Below are 15,949 nucleotides of genomic sequence, written 5' to 3'. Positions count from 1 at the left end.
CAGTGTGGAACAGGCAATTGCATCATTGAGGCCTTCAAAAAACTTGTCCTCATAGCAAACATCTTGTCCTCTAGAAATGTGTGAGGTGCAGTGTAGATGTTTGTAGTTCATGCGGTCGGCATGTGGTGAGACACGTGCGTCTACTGTGTGACAAAGTCGTTGTGCGTCATTAACAGGAAGCCACCATTGATAGGCAAAAAGTGACAGAGAGGGAGTCTGTATCATTTGGTGTACGGTCGGCATGTGGTGAGACACGTGCGTCTACTGTGTGACAAAGTCGTTGTGCGTCATTAACAGGAAACCACCATTGATAGGCAAAAAGTGACAGAGAGGGAGTTTGTATCATTTGGTGTACGACTCTACGCCTAAGCACTTTAAGGCCATCAGAGGATGACGTCAGTCCTATCCCATAAGCACACATTAAGTCTCTGCCCATTAAGTTGATTGGACAAAGCGTCGAAAGTAGAAACGAATGTTTCACTTTAATGTCAGGATCGTGGTCAGTCTGGTCGGAGTGTACACTCGTCATAGGTACAGTAAATTTTTCAGTTACAGTTACCCCAGAGGCCCCCTGTGAATATACAAAACGCCCACTCATCTTTTGATGAGGAAAATGTTTCTGTTGAATTACAGAGTGAGTAGCCCCAGAATCTACTAAAAATGTTAATTCTTTCCCTTCCACAATAACCTTTGTAGTTGGCATATTTTTGTATGACTCTGATGAAAACATTGAATAAGTGTGTGGTTGTGGTGTAGATGCATTCACTTGTTGTTGCTCTAAGTGTGAAATGACACTGAGGAGTATGGATTGTTGTTCTGCAGTGTGCGTGCGAGGAAGCGTGTGTGCGTTGCAGCAAATGTGCGCGTTGTGTGTGCGTACTGAGTCAGTGTGTGTGTGTGTGTGTGTACTTCTCTGTTCCGGAGTTGAGAGGGAGTCAGCCGTCTCCTGCCCACGTGCATTACCTCGCCTCCCCACATCGCGTCAGTCAGAAGTGCCAAATTGTTGATGAAAGTCACCCCCTCCGTCTCCTCCCTGCTGTCGGCCACGTGGCTGTCGTGATCCGTTGTGTGCATTACGATGTGGGCAATCTCTGATCCAATGTCCTGTTTCTCCACAGTAGAAGCATTCATTGTCTTGTGTCACACGTGAAACTCCTCTTTGGCGGCCATCTTGGAAACGCCCTCTTACATCTCCACGGTGTTGTCCTCTTCCACGCCCCCTTTGCTGACCCCGCCCAAAGTTGTTACGTGGTTGGGTGGGTTGTCTTTGGCCTCCCTCAACTCCTAGCGTCATCTGTTTGACAGCTTGAAGCATCGCAAGTTGAGCTCTTTCTCCAGTTTGTTTGGAGAGCTTTTCCTGTCTAGCTTGAGTGTCATTGTGCATTTTGCAGTTGTGTCGTGCGTGTTTTACCACTTCATCAAGTCTTGCGTCCTCCAGGCCAATCACGGAGCGTTCGGTGGCTGTTTTGATGTCTGGCAGCAGCCCGTTCACGAAAGCATTCTTGAGATGTGTTTCCCACACTGACATTGCTGTTTTGTCAGCCGGTTCTTCAATACCGCTGTGTGTTTGGAATGCAGACATGAGTCGTTGGTGATATGATGTCACATCTTCAGTCCTACCTTGCTTGGTGCTATTAATCAATGCCATGTTAACTTTCGAGGGGAAAGCTGTTTCTATAGCCTCGCAGACGGCTGTGATGAAAGTGACATATGGACCGTTTTCCATTGCTGTCCAGACAAGCTTGATCTGGCGGGTGTCATGGCCAGCCCCTGTAACTGTGGCCCTGATTTTGCTAAAGTCAGTTGGGCCAACATGTTTTACCAGCAATCGATGCACTTCTGGGCCGGTCGGCATAAATTCTTTACAGAATATCAGGAAGTCTTTCGCGAAAGCTGCGCCATTCTGGATGCTTGGCAGATGCAGTGAGGCCTGCATAATGTCAGCTTGAGTCCAGGCTCTGAACACGAGACCCGGGGCACCATCAGCGGGTCCTGGAACCTGAATCATGGGCCCCTGGAAAGCTTCGGATGTGTCGAGGTTGAAGGCTGGTGTGGGTGTGTCGGGGTCGAGCCAGTTGACGACAGCGCCGGCTGCACCCCGCCAGCTATGCGGGTCTGTGTAGGACCATGGTGAGGTGGCAGGTGTCGATGTTGCAGCCGTCAGAGGAGAGACAACCGGGTTGTGGTGAGGTGAGGCTGGACTCTGTCGGAGCTTCTCGTTTGCCAGGCGAGCCTGTTCTTGCTGTTGAGTGTGGAGCCGGGTTGCTGGTCTGCCCACCAGTGGTGCTTCAGCGTATGGTGGAGGAGGTGGTGCTTGTGGTGGTGGTGGTGCTTGTGGTACGCCATCCTGTGGGGAAGGTCGGCAACACGTGTCCAGGAGGGGGCCGCTCGCTCCTGTGAGACTCGGATACATAGCAGAGGGAGACAATAATGGATTATGTGTGTCTGGAATCAGTTTTTCTTCTTTTAAACACGTCAAAGATTTCATAAGTTGTTTTCTGTCCCTAGTTTCACACTCATTTTTCCACTGTGTCAAACACCTCTGGTTTTTCTCTAACATTTCCAAGTCTTTAACTTTGACTTTCTTGCCATTTTTCATCTGTTTCAATTTACCTTCTAAATCCCCTCGTAACATTTTTAGCTTAGCGGCGCTCAATGAGCCGTTTTCAGGAAACCCAAACTCCCTTGACCAGTACGTGAGGCATTCTAAACACCCGTCTCCGTGTTTCTGTCGCATCATATCCACTATCGGACCCGAGGGTTCCCTGCTTTTACTCTGCTTACCACCCATCTTTCAGGCGTGGACACGTTAACGTTATCTTAAAAACAATATAGTCGTCACTATAAAGCGTAAGTTTCTTTACCGAAGGAAAAAACTATTGCAAAAACCTTATTTGAAGTTCACGTTAAGTTAGTTTATCACGATTCTTATCCTATCAGTTTCGTTAGTAGAATTCACGTATTGGATAATTTAACAACGATCTTACATCAAACCTATAACAATTGTAGTCAAGCGATCTGTGTTACGATCTCAAAATGTTTTTATTCTGAGTTAAATCATCACCGTATAACACAATCCTGTCTCCTACGTAAAAGCGTGTAATAGTGATACGTCAGAAAACGATAAAGGGAGTCTACATAAACCATTCGTAAAACAAAACCACAAACGTCAAAAACAATTGTGTTACCCAAATAATAATGACTACTTGATCATTCATCTGTGTCTGTTAAATTATACGATCTTAGTACAATTTTACAATTACTTTTACAATTATTTTTACAATTGGAATTTTAACTTCCTTACCCGATATTGTAGAAATTAATTCTTTGTCGTTGAATTCGCGTGCCGCCAATCAGAAACTCCTCGGTTTCCGCCGGCTCTCTCTTCTCTTGTCTAAGGAGGTATTGAGACAGGAAACAGTTATTGAACCTGGAAAAGGCCTTTTCTCCGGACGGTCCCCCTGGAGCCTGATAGACGGTCAGCGACCCCAGCCGACAACGCCAAGTTGTTGTGGAATATTTCTTATGACTAGTCGGGAGAAGAAAGTTGAGGTTTTCTATCAATATAAAGTAAAACAGAGTTTTTATGAACGATCAAGGTTTGTAAAGTCAATTTATTTGCTTGCAAGCAAAGAGAACAGTCTCACAGACACATTGCAGTGATCTGTATGAGTGCTCTGCATAACACTCACAATGCATGGACATTTATACTCAGACAGCTTCCTGTTATCTGCTTTAGCTAACAAGAATACACAAAAAACACAGTTAAAGGCAGGTCATCCTTCGAGCCTTAGTATACTTCATTTAAGACAGTCAGGAAGATGCTTCATCTCCTGTTTGCAAATCCCTTTGTTCACAGTTTGCTTTACAATAATCAGTTTAAACTCACAACAGATGCTTCCTTTGAAGCCACTGTGACATCGTTAAAATGACCATTGCAGAGACAGAATAGACATTCTTTACCCTCACACATCATATCTGCATGCAAAGGTTTACGCCTTTACAACTTCAGATAACGCGTCACAAAGGAAGTCAAAAGTATTTCAAACAGAGGATCTCTGTTAATCAAGGCCTCTCTGTGTCTCTGTCTTACGAAGAAGAAAGAAACAGTGCACAATGATAACAGATAACAAGACACCTGGATACTAAACTAATTAAAGTCATCTACTGAAACTACAGTTTGGTGTCTGCATTTTTAGGACTTACATTCTTTAAACCTGTACATGAGACTATGACATATTTTCCCATTACACACCCACCAATCGGGACAACCGGCCCCCACAGGTGGAATCCAATCGCCTGATTGCCAGGATAGGAGACTGAGGGAGAGAGAAAAAAAGGAAGGGCAGGAGGGGAGAAAACACAACACATAACACTGACTGTTAAGTGAGACTCCTTTAAATTCTGCTCCACAATCAAACACAACACGTAAGCTTCTTTTATGTGGATAGTATAGACCAGAGGTAGCCAACACGGTGCCCGCGGGCACCCTGTCGCCCGCAGGGACCACGTGAGTCGCCCGCAAGGCATGTTCTAAAAATAGCACTAGTCACCATCGAGCTCCGTCTAAAATTGTAGTTTCTGTTCTTTTTGAATCAAAAACGCTTGCATTAGTGTAGATTTTAAAATGACAATATTTCTTGTCATAAGAGAGTTCGGTACCCAGAGGCGCACGGCAGACAGCCAGGACGAGACTGCTGCACCGCACTAGGTTTTCAGGTTCCGAATGGCGGGCGCTTCCCGTTGGCGCCAGACGCGCGCCGCGAGCGCACCCCGTCGTCAGGTCCGTAAATCCTCGGAACAGGCCACGGGGCAACAACTCGGGGTGGGTGGGGGGGGGGGGGGTAGAGGCGAGGCAACGCAATCCGACCGAAAAGGCCCAGACTAGAGGTTTGAACGCGGGCCCCCAAAGACGCTCGCGCGCCTCGGAGGTTTGGATCCCCCGCTCGGCTATAGACGAGACTGTTTACTAGTTTCTTCGTGGAGAAAAAGGTACCATTGGAAAAGCTGGTGTCGGTGACAACAGACGGGGCTCCCGCGATGACGGCTTCATTGCGCAATGTAAAGGTGACCCAGACTTCACAAAATTTCTACATTACCACTGGATCATTCACCAGCAGGCGCTATGTGCAAAAGTAACCGGCTTTGATGTGATGATACAAAAATATCAGAGATGTGATACCTCTGACTTTCAAATGTTGAAACAGATTAACAGAAATAAAAGTTGCATGTTTAAATATGTATGTGTAGCTATACCATCATTGTTTTGGAAATCATTATTAATAATTATTGTGAGGAATAATTAACTGACATGTGATCAAACAGTCTCTTCACATATATTATTATTATTAAAGTGATCTGTGCAACTTTGTTATTCAGGAAGTTTGTATTAAACAAGTAGCCCTTCGTACTACTCGGTACCCTTGAAGTAGCTCTCAGTTTCAAAAAGGTTGGTGACCCCTGGTATAGACCATGACCACTGTGACCCATTGTACGTAGATTAATCTTTGTTTTTCTTCCTTTGATGTTCAGCCTTTCCATTAGACTTTCAGAACAGAAAGTGTCAGTACTTTCCGGATCCAGAAATGCATATGTTTGTACAATTTTGTTTCCCTTTGTACACTTAACATTGACAGGTAAGATTGAAAGGATGCTGTTACTGCCCTCGGCCTATAGACAGCCGTGCCACTCACCGACAGTTCCTTTGGCTGATCTTCGCCTTTGCTTCTTTCCTTTTTTTCAATGTGAAGAATGCTGGGATGACTTTGGTTGCAATCTTTGCAAGATATGCGTTTATTGCAATCCTTGCTTGTGTCCTATGCGCAGGCAACCAAAGCAAACTCTTTTCTCTTTCAGAAAGTCCAATTTGTCCCGATGTGTTCTTTTTTGCAATTGTGGACAATGCTCCAATGCGTGTCCATGCATACAATACAAACAGGAAACATTTGAAATTGTAGGTGACATACTTTGTGTTTGAGTCTGAATGCTTTTCTTGATTGCATTCACAGCTGGTTCAGTAGACATAAGGACAGTGGTTGCAAAGCTGTTTCTTTTGAACTGCGATTTTTGCTCTAACTTGGCCTTGTTGCCTCCTTTAGTTACACCACCTTGAGTGTCTTGAATGTTGCCAAAGATTGGATCCGAAACGATCTTGACTTGGTACTCGAACTTGATAATGTCTTTAAAGCCAGATCTGCGACCTTCGGTCCCTCTCCATTTCTCTCTGAGCTTGTAAGGAAGTTTCTGCATTATTGTTTTCATGTTTGCAGGCATATTGAGTTCATCTACATATTGCAATTCCTTCATAGCGTTGCAACACTCTCGTAAACACAATACATATGCCTGTAGCCCTTTAATATCTTCTGCCTTAACAGCAGGCCATCCAATGATTTTATCCACATAGGCAGCTGTGACCTTTATTTCATTTCCAAAATGTTTTCCAAGAAGGTCTTTGGCCATAGCATAGCCTGTCTCTGGAGCCATGTGCTGGCAGCTACGCACCAGATCTCTAGGCTGCACCCTAGTGAATTGCTCAAGATAATACAAACAATCTCCTCTGTTGTTTGTTTTAGCTTCCACACAATGTTCAAAAGCTCTGATGAATGATCTAAACTTGAGCGGATCTCCGTCGAAAATAGGTATTTCTCTGTGTGGTAGAAACTGAGAGTTCTGTGTCTGTGTAAGGAGTGCTGTTACTTCATTTTGTCTTTGTAACAGACTGTAGAGATCTCCACTTGAGGATTGCCTTGGGATTGTTTTGCTTGCTGACCACCAGGATTTATATCTGCTTGATGTGATTTATTCTGCTCAGAAGTTTGCCACTTGAAGTTTCTCTGCATAGTCACACTTTTACTTTCATATTTGTCCGCTTCCATTAGTTTTTCCACTGTTGTCTTATGGTTGGTAGACGAATATTTCTGCCGAGATGATTCTTTTTGCAGTGGGTTGTATTGTTCAGCATGAGGATTGAGTTTTGCTCCTTTTTTGAAATAGGATTCCATTCCATCCGAATGTGCATTTGAAACACTGCCATGACACGAGGCATTCAATACTGTTGGTTTTGCTGTAGTTGCAGCTATCTCAGTGTCCATTTCGTGTTGCTCCTTTGTCCTCCTCAGCTGTTCCGCTTATGTTGTGGCAAAATGACGTTGCAACCAGCGGGGAGTCTTTTAATACACACTTGCCAACATATTACAAGTTCAACAAATCCAAATAAAATCCCAATAAAAATCCCCCGTATTACATTTCACAGATTACTTTTATAGTCAAACTTTACCCCCCTTACATCACTTTCCACCAATCAAACAAGTGGGTTGAACCACAAACAGAGCACATCTGATTTCTTCACTATGTCATGCTCTCCTGACTTCATTTGAGTCAGGATAACCTTTTGGCAGAACACACGATTCGTTTACGGGAAATGTTTGGATACAAATAGGGGTGATCGATTACAATTTGTCTGGTGCTTTAATCTCTTCCTAAGAATGTTATTATGAAACCCAGTGTGTTCAACATAACAAATTATATAAACTGTTTACTTGTGAATCCAAATGTGTTCAGTTCAATCCTGTTATATGATGATTTTCTTCAACATATCCCCCCTTTGGGAGTCACTTGACCCCCAACCTAACTTCATATAACTTTTGTCAAATAGGTGGAACTGTAACCTAAAGTTTTGATCCCTCACAGCATTGCAACAACATAAGTGATTAAATGGATTATACAGAATCAGAGAATGATCCTGCCAAATGATTATGTCAATTATATGTGCTTGATTATATACCAATACAGAACATTTGAGCTAGTAAGATAATTCAAATGATATCACTCAATACTAAGGTTCACTTCCACATAAGGGCGAAAAAACCCGCAGGTTGCATTACAGGAAAAACTCCCTTACGGTCCTTCCCCGCCGAGCGACCGCCTTTCTGGCATGAAGTGAACCTGTTCTTGATTACAAACATATATTAACTGATACATCACACATTTTAGTTTCTGCTAAATATTGAACAATATATCGGTATTCATTAGATGCAACGTCTAAGATCAAACTATGTATTTATGCTATAATACTTGTACACAGACTATATGAATCATGACTTTGAATATATGTGAATGTAGAAATATCTGATTATAATACATTCTATTTATAGTGAAACAGTTTGGACAGATAATAGAACATGTGACGTGATGTCTTTTGGACGTGTATGTACTTTCAACAAAGTTCAGGCTCTCGTTTTTATGCTGAGATGCCTCCTAGTCCTGTTTCCTCCATGTCATCTGAGTCCTCCAGATAGTCCGGAATGGGAAACAAGTCCGGAAACAGGTCCGGTCGTCCAACCACCATTTGAGTGAACTGGGCCTTTGTCCCTCGCTCAATCGTCATCATGTTCATCATCTGAGCCAGTTGGAGATTTGCCATGACAACCATCTTTTTGTCCATGCTCCTCTGGCACTGTCTCCTCAGGATGGGTACGATGCAACATGCTCATCTGATTCATGGTGTCTGGCTCTCCTCCGAAATCAGAAAGCTCATTAGTTTTAACATGTGTTCCAGGCTCACCTTGTTTGTCATTTTCTTCTGACTATACACCATCCTTGGTTTTGTCTTGGACCTTCGTGCAATGACTCAAGTGATACCACGTTGTACTTCCTTCGACCTGGACAGCTGTTGGCGTCCCTCGCACCACTCTGTATGGACCTTCTCACCTTGGCTCGTGCCACTTTCGTCTGAAGACTTTAATGTATACCTGGTCCCCTGGTACCACTGGTTTCTCGGGCTTCTGGTCGGAACCCGGCTCCTTTCCCTTCTCCTGTAAATAGATGGATCTATGTATGGCAGTTAGTTGCTTCATATAGTCCTTTAACTCTATTTGCAGTTGTTCAAGTGAGGGTCCTTTGTAGGGCCCCCTCAGTTGAGGTGCTGGCATAGGTCTGCCTGTCATGCGGTGTTAAGTGCGTGAGTTTGCATGCGATAGCTCATTAGCGCAAGTGGCAATGCATCTACCCAGTTTAGCTTAGTGCTTGCACAGATGTTATTCAACTTTGCCTTTAGCGTTCCGTTAATCCGTTCCACTAAACCTTGGCTTTGTGGATGATACACGGCCCCCAACCTCTGTTTGATTCTCAACTGTTGTAAAATCCCCTTGGCCACTTTCTGCACAAATGCTGAACCATTATCTGAACTTATTTCTGATGGTATGCCAAATCATGGGACGACTTCCTGAGTCAGAAATTTGATAACTGTGTCAGCTCCTAGGTTCTTTGATGGAGTTGCTTCCACCCAACGACTGAATCGATCAATTACCACGAGCATATATCGCTTTCCATATGCTGATTTTATCATGTCTACATAGTCTATGACTAAGTGTTTAAACGGCCCTTCTGGTACTGGGATGTGTCCCACTGGTGTTTTTATGCTTTTGCGCACATTGTTCTGAGCACAGATTTCACATTGGTTCAACACTTCATCCACCATTGCTTGCATAAATAGTGACCAGTACCCTTGTCTCCCTCTCTTGACCTCCCCCCCTCGAACAGTGATCATCAATGTGCGATTCTGAAATGAGAATAGTCAACAATGCAACAGGTGCTACCAACAATCCTTGATGTGTTCTCCACAATCCCTTACCATCAATTGTTGCCCCCCTCTGCACCCACATGTTATGTTCACTTTGGTCTGCCTTTTGTTGTATCTGGATTATGTCTTCAGGCGTGACAACAGGCTCTAATGACACCACTGGTGATAGAATAGCTACCTTACACTTGGAGGCTGCTTTTGCAGCCTCATCTGCAGCATTATTTCCCCTTATAATGTCATCATTCCCTTTCCGGTGTGCCTGACATTTAATGATCGCAAGCCTCGTCGGGCCCATCATTGCTGATATCAGGTCCATTATCTGTTTTTCATGCTGTATTGGACTTCCGTATGTTTTTCTGAAACCTCTCTCTTTCCACAATGCTCCAAAAAGTTGTGTGACGCCTAGTGCATAATGGCTGTCAGTGTAAATGTTTGTGTCAATGCCTCAGTCAATGCTTTTAATTCGGCTAGCTGTGCTGAACACGGCTGATCACAACCTTCAGCTTTCACTGTCACAAAGTCACTGCCTATTTGCTTATATCATGGCAAATCCAGCATGATTACCTAAGTAGTCCCTGTAGCAAGACCCATCCACAAAGTACGTTACATCTGCGTTCACTAATGGAGTGGACTCTAGGTCAGGTCGCAACTTGGTGTATCTCATTGGCTCTGCCACACACTCATGTGGCTCTCCTTCAAATTCAAATGGAACAACATTTGCTGGATTCATAGTTGTACATTTCTTTATTGTCACATCAGGATATGTCAAAAGTGGCGTGTACTGCAAACACCTTGCCTGTGTCACCACAAACTTTCCTTGGTTTATCAACTCAGTGATTTTATGATGTGTGTGTATGATTACAGGGTAGCACATCGTTACCGTTGCTGCTTTCTCGTATGCATAATGCACTGCTGCCAGCCCTTGATAACATGGAGGCCATCCTTGTGCAACATTGTCCAGTTTTGTACTGTAATATGCAATCTGTTGTTTTGGACGACCACTACACGTTTCTTGCATCAATGCTGCTGAGACGTACATGTCCTGTCGATTAGATACATAGAGCAGAAATGGTTTGTCATAATCAGGTGTTGCAAGAGCCGGAGCTCTCTGCATCTCTTGTTTAATTGTTTCAAACGCACATTTAACATTTACATTTGTTAAATATGCACGGTCAAAAACTGTTTGCTTCTACCTATTAGCAACAACCTGTGTCCAATGACCCCACTGATTATATTACCTGTGCTCTGATTTACATCGGCACTACGTCCCCCATGTGGTGGGAGGTTGTACAAAAACAACAAAATGGCTCTTACATCCAGGATGGGAATCACACACAAACTGTCACTTTATGCGGATGATCTCTTGTTATATGTCTCCAATCCTGTCACATCCCTTTCAGTTGTCAAAGATATTCTACTCGAATTCGGAAAATATTCTGGTTACAAATTAAACTTTCATAAAAGTGAACTTCTCCCCATTAATGCGTTAGCCAAGGCACTACCACAATCTCTCTTTCCATTCAAGGTGACCACGGAAGGATTTAGATACCTAGGGGTGGTCATCATTTAAAGATCTCTTCGCCAAGAACTTTCGTCCTCTTGTTGACAACTGTAAATCTGATATAACCTGCAGGTCCGCTCTTCCCCTGTCCCTCATTGGTCGCGTCAACCTCATAAAAATGGTAATTCTTCCCAAATTCCTATATCTGTTTCAACATATTCCAATCTTTATGAAAAAAAATTTTTCGCCAACTAGATCAGACTATCTCTTCATTTCTGTGGGTTAATAAACCCCCTCGCATTAAGAAAGCAATCTCACAATTTAGCTCTACCCAATTTAATCCAATATTACTGGGCCTGCAACATTGAAAAGCTACGTCACTGGATGGATGATGGGCTAAGAAATGGCCCCTTGTGGGCCCAAATGGAACTATCCTCTTCCAAGATTTCTCTTCAATCCGTCATCACAGCACGACTGCCACTTAAAACCCACGGGATCTCAGAAAATCCAATAGTTACTAACTCTCTCAACATCTGGATACAATTCCGTAAACATTTTGGACTGGACAAACCTTCTACTTTGGCCCCAGTCTTTAGAAACCACTTATTCTCACCTTCTGTGTCTGACCCTACCTTTTGTACGTGGCGCGACAAAGGCTTACGTAAAATGAAAGACCTTTATAATGATGGAGACTTTATTGATTTTGCAGGACTGTCATCTAGATTTGACCTGCCTAAATCAAATTTTTTCCACTTTCTTCAGATTAGACACTTCATTAAATCCGAATATCCTCAATTTCCTAATCATCCCCCTGGATTTCTGAGTGACTCCTTGCTTACTCTAGATGCTGCACAAAAACGCTCCATCTCAACTATCTATGGCCTCATTGACTCCCTTAACCCAGACCAGACATCTCATCTGAAACAGACCTGGGAAAGAGAAATTGGTAAACCAATATCCAATAACCGTTGGGTTCGCATTCTGGCCTTATCCCACTCCTCCTCTATTTGTGCGAGACACGGGCTGCTGCAAAGCAAGGTTTTGTTTCGTGTACACTACACAAATGCCCGTCTGGCTAAAATCTACCCGAATATGAATGACAGCTGCGATAGGTGCAAACAGTCGCCGGCCAACCATAACTATATGTTTTGGTCGTGCCCAAATTCTTTTTTTATTTATTGATTTTTTTTTTTATTGATTTTGCAAATACTTTAGACCAGAGGTCTGCAGTACCTAATCTGGCAGATTAGGTACTGCATTAGGTGGTCCGCAAAATTTTTGATTGATTAGACAATTAAAAAAAATTTAAAAATCTTTTTCTCTATACATGAATGTGTCCATTATTTTAATAGTTCAGTATTGTATGCAAGATAACAGGTATGTTTATGCATGGCAGTGGCACTAATAGGCCATCACTCATTTTTCGTTTCCACATTTATGTTTAAAATAAAAACGTCAATTTGAATAGCTTGTATGCATGATTATCATGCAATTAACAGACAATGTTGATATTGGCATTGGTATCAGCTGATAAGGTATGTTTATAAATGGCAGTGGCACGGCCTCCCTACTCACTGTACCATGTTTAAAATAAAAACATGAATATATGAACCTGTGTATTAATTGAATAACTTAGTATTGAATGCACAATAAAGAGGTATGTTTATACATGGTACTAGGCCCATTTAATATAAAACACAATTTTATACAATGTATATAGTCGGGGGTCCCTGCTCACTCTCTCTATCAGTTTGGGGGTCCTTGGCCTGAAAAACGTTGAAGCCCCTGCTTTAGACAGGTAGAACAGGACTACCCCCAAAAAAGTTGGGATATACAGGATATTACATTCAGTTGCAAGTCTCTTGGAGGTAGTGTAACTGTGACAAACTGCCACTGAATACAGAAATTACAAATACAACGAACAAACAAACATGTTATTATGTTATGTTTGTCTACCTGGGATGTGTTGACTGATGCAGAGCGGGCACGGACATCTGAGGCTTTGCTAGCTAAGCTGCAAAAGCAACATGCTCAGAAGATGTTGGTTCTCTTTCCAACAATCCAGATCCAGATCCTCTCTCACTGACCATTACCTGTCAGCTGTCCTTCACATCTCACCTCAGACATTCAACCTGACTTCAGTGCACTCGTTCACTGAACTGACAGAAAATGAGGTCATTGGACTACAAACAGTAATAAAATAGCTAATGTTTCAGAAACATGGTCCTTGTCAGTGTTTTACTATTATATATGGATATGAGATATGTAAATTAGTTTGGATCATTATTCCTGCTGCAGATGTTTTAGGTGGAGCTCATTTTAACAACTGTATACACTGTTGTTCAGTTTAGGTAGTTAGGAAAGGTTTGAAAAATGATATTGTGCAAAGTAACTAAAGCTGCCAGACAAATGTAGTGGAGTAAAAAGTATAATATTTCCCTCTGAGATGTAGTGGAAGTACAAAGTTGAATAAAATAGAAATACTCAGGTAAAGTACCAGCAGCCTCAGCCCGACAATCTACAAAAAGTTCCCTAATCCTTAAATCATTCTGAGCTAAACAATGACCGAAGTGATTATCTTTCTTTGATTACCCTGTTCTTCTGATCAAACTCTGTATGACATCACTAACGTTACCTGATGGCTGCTCCACAAACAGATTGATGTTCTGGTTGTTGGTCACATGTTGTGATAAACTGCTGCTGCTTCCTCTCTTACTTGTGAGGGTTTTATTGTGAAAACAGATTCATGAAAAACATGCAGACCTTAAAACATGTCCTGTGATGTGAAGGGATCATTTTATTCTACTTATCGACACTTCTAGTAAAAACAAATCTCTTTAAAAACACAAATATATAGTTTCCTTCTTTAAAAAAAGGCTCAGTTCCTTCAAAAAAAAGCTGGTCGATTTAGTTTTCATCAAACACACTTTATGTTGTGTACTGATGAGGTTCATGCAGATCCAAAGTGCTTCAACATTGTCTATGAGATCCTGTAGCTGCCGACTCATACATGTAACCACAGGTGTCCTCAGTGTTAGCCAATTAATCAACAAACAAACCAAAATACTACATATAGTAAACAACATAATTAAACTAAACAAATAACTAACAATGTTTCTGTAGTGCAGTTATGCACCAGATGAACAACGACTTCATGTACTGCAACAGGCTTGCAGTACATGAAGGCTTGCAGTATCTTGTACCGGCCACAAGGTGGCGTGGTTCAGAATCAGAATCAGCTTTATTGGCCATGTATGCTTATGCTTACATGGAATTTGTCTTCGGTTTCCACTCCGCTCTCAATGTACAAACACAAATTTACAATAAACAAGAAAAACAGGTATAAACATTTAACAGCTATATCAGAATCAGAACCGTTTATTGCCAATGTATGTAACATACAAGGAATTTGTCATGGGAGGTGGTGCATAACATTAGACAATAACATTGAACAATAAACAACAATCAACAGTGCAAGAAATAGAAACATATTAAAATTTACAATAGAATTTAAAATAATATAAAATAAAGTGCACGACAAACAGATGACAGGACTGTTAACAAGTGTAATGTAAAAGTGACAAGTGTATTTAAATATGAAGGGATGTGCAGGGGAGTAGTAGGGAGGGAAGGAAATTGTCCTGGGGATGACAGAGTCAGTGGGGGACCCGGGCTCTGTTAATGAGCCCGACTGCGGACGGGAAGAAGCTGTTCATGTGTCGTGAGGTCTTGGTCCTGATGGACCTCAGCCTCCTACCAGATGGAAGGGGCACAAACAGTTTATGTCCAGGGTGAGAGGGGTCGGCTACAATCTTTCTTGCTCGCTTCAGGGTTCTTGAAGCGAACAAGTCCTGGAGGGACGGCAGATTGCAGCCAATCACCCTCTCGGCAGAGCGAATGATGCGCTGCAGCCTGCCCTTGTCCTTGGCTGTGGCTGCAGCGTACCAGACCGTGATGGAGGAGCAGAGGATGGACTCAATGATGGCTGTGTAGAAGTGCACCATCATTGTCTTTGGCAGGTTGAATTTCTTCAGCTGCCTCAGGAAGTACATCCTCTGCTGAGCCTTCTTAGTGATGGAGCTGATGTTCAGCTCCCACTTGAGGTCCTGGGTTATGGTGGAGCCCAGGAAGCAGAAGGACTCCACAGCGTCGACGGGGGAGTCACACAGTGATGGGGGCCGGTGGGGCTGCGTTCTTCCTGAAATCCACAACCATCTCCACTGTCTTTAGAGCGTTGAGCTCTAGGTTGTTCAGACCGCACCAGGTCACCAGATGGTCAGTCTCCCACCTGTAAGCGTACTCATCCCCACCAGAGATGAGTCCAATGAGGGTGATGTCATCCGCGAACTTCAGGAGCTTAACGGACTGGTGACTGGAGGTGCAGCTGTTGGTGTAGAGGGAGAAGAGAAGAGGGGAAAGAACGCAGCCTTGAGGGGAACCGGTGCTGATGGTCCGAGAGGCTGAGACGTGTTTTCCTAGCTTCACGCGTTGCTTCCTGTCAGACAGGAAGTCTGTGATCCACTTGCAGGTGGAGTCGGGCACGTGCAGCTGGGAGAGCTTGTCGTGCAGCACAGACGGGATGATGGTGTTGAAGGCAGAGCTGAAGTCCACAAACAGGATCCTGGCGTAGGTTCCTGGGGAGTCCAGATGCTGGAGGATGAAGTGAAGGGCCAAGTTGACTGCGTCATCTACAGACCTGTTGGCTCTGTAGGCAAACAGCAGGGGGTCCAGGAGTGGGTCGTGAGGGTTTTAAGGTGGGACAGGACTAGGCGTTCAAAGGACTTCATGACCACAGAGGTCAGGGCGACGGGTCTGTAGTCATTAAGTCCTGTGATCCTAGGTTTTTTGGGGACGGGGATGATGGTGGA

This window comes from Anarhichas minor, unplaced genomic scaffold (genome assembly GCF_050575085.1).
Source record: "Anarhichas minor isolate MPS153535 unplaced genomic scaffold, ASM5057508v1 ptg000116l, whole genome shotgun sequence".
NCBI lineage: Eukaryota > Metazoa > Chordata > Actinopteri > Perciformes > Anarhichadidae > Anarhichas > Anarhichas minor.
Note: the sequence above shows the minus strand (reverse complement) of the source record.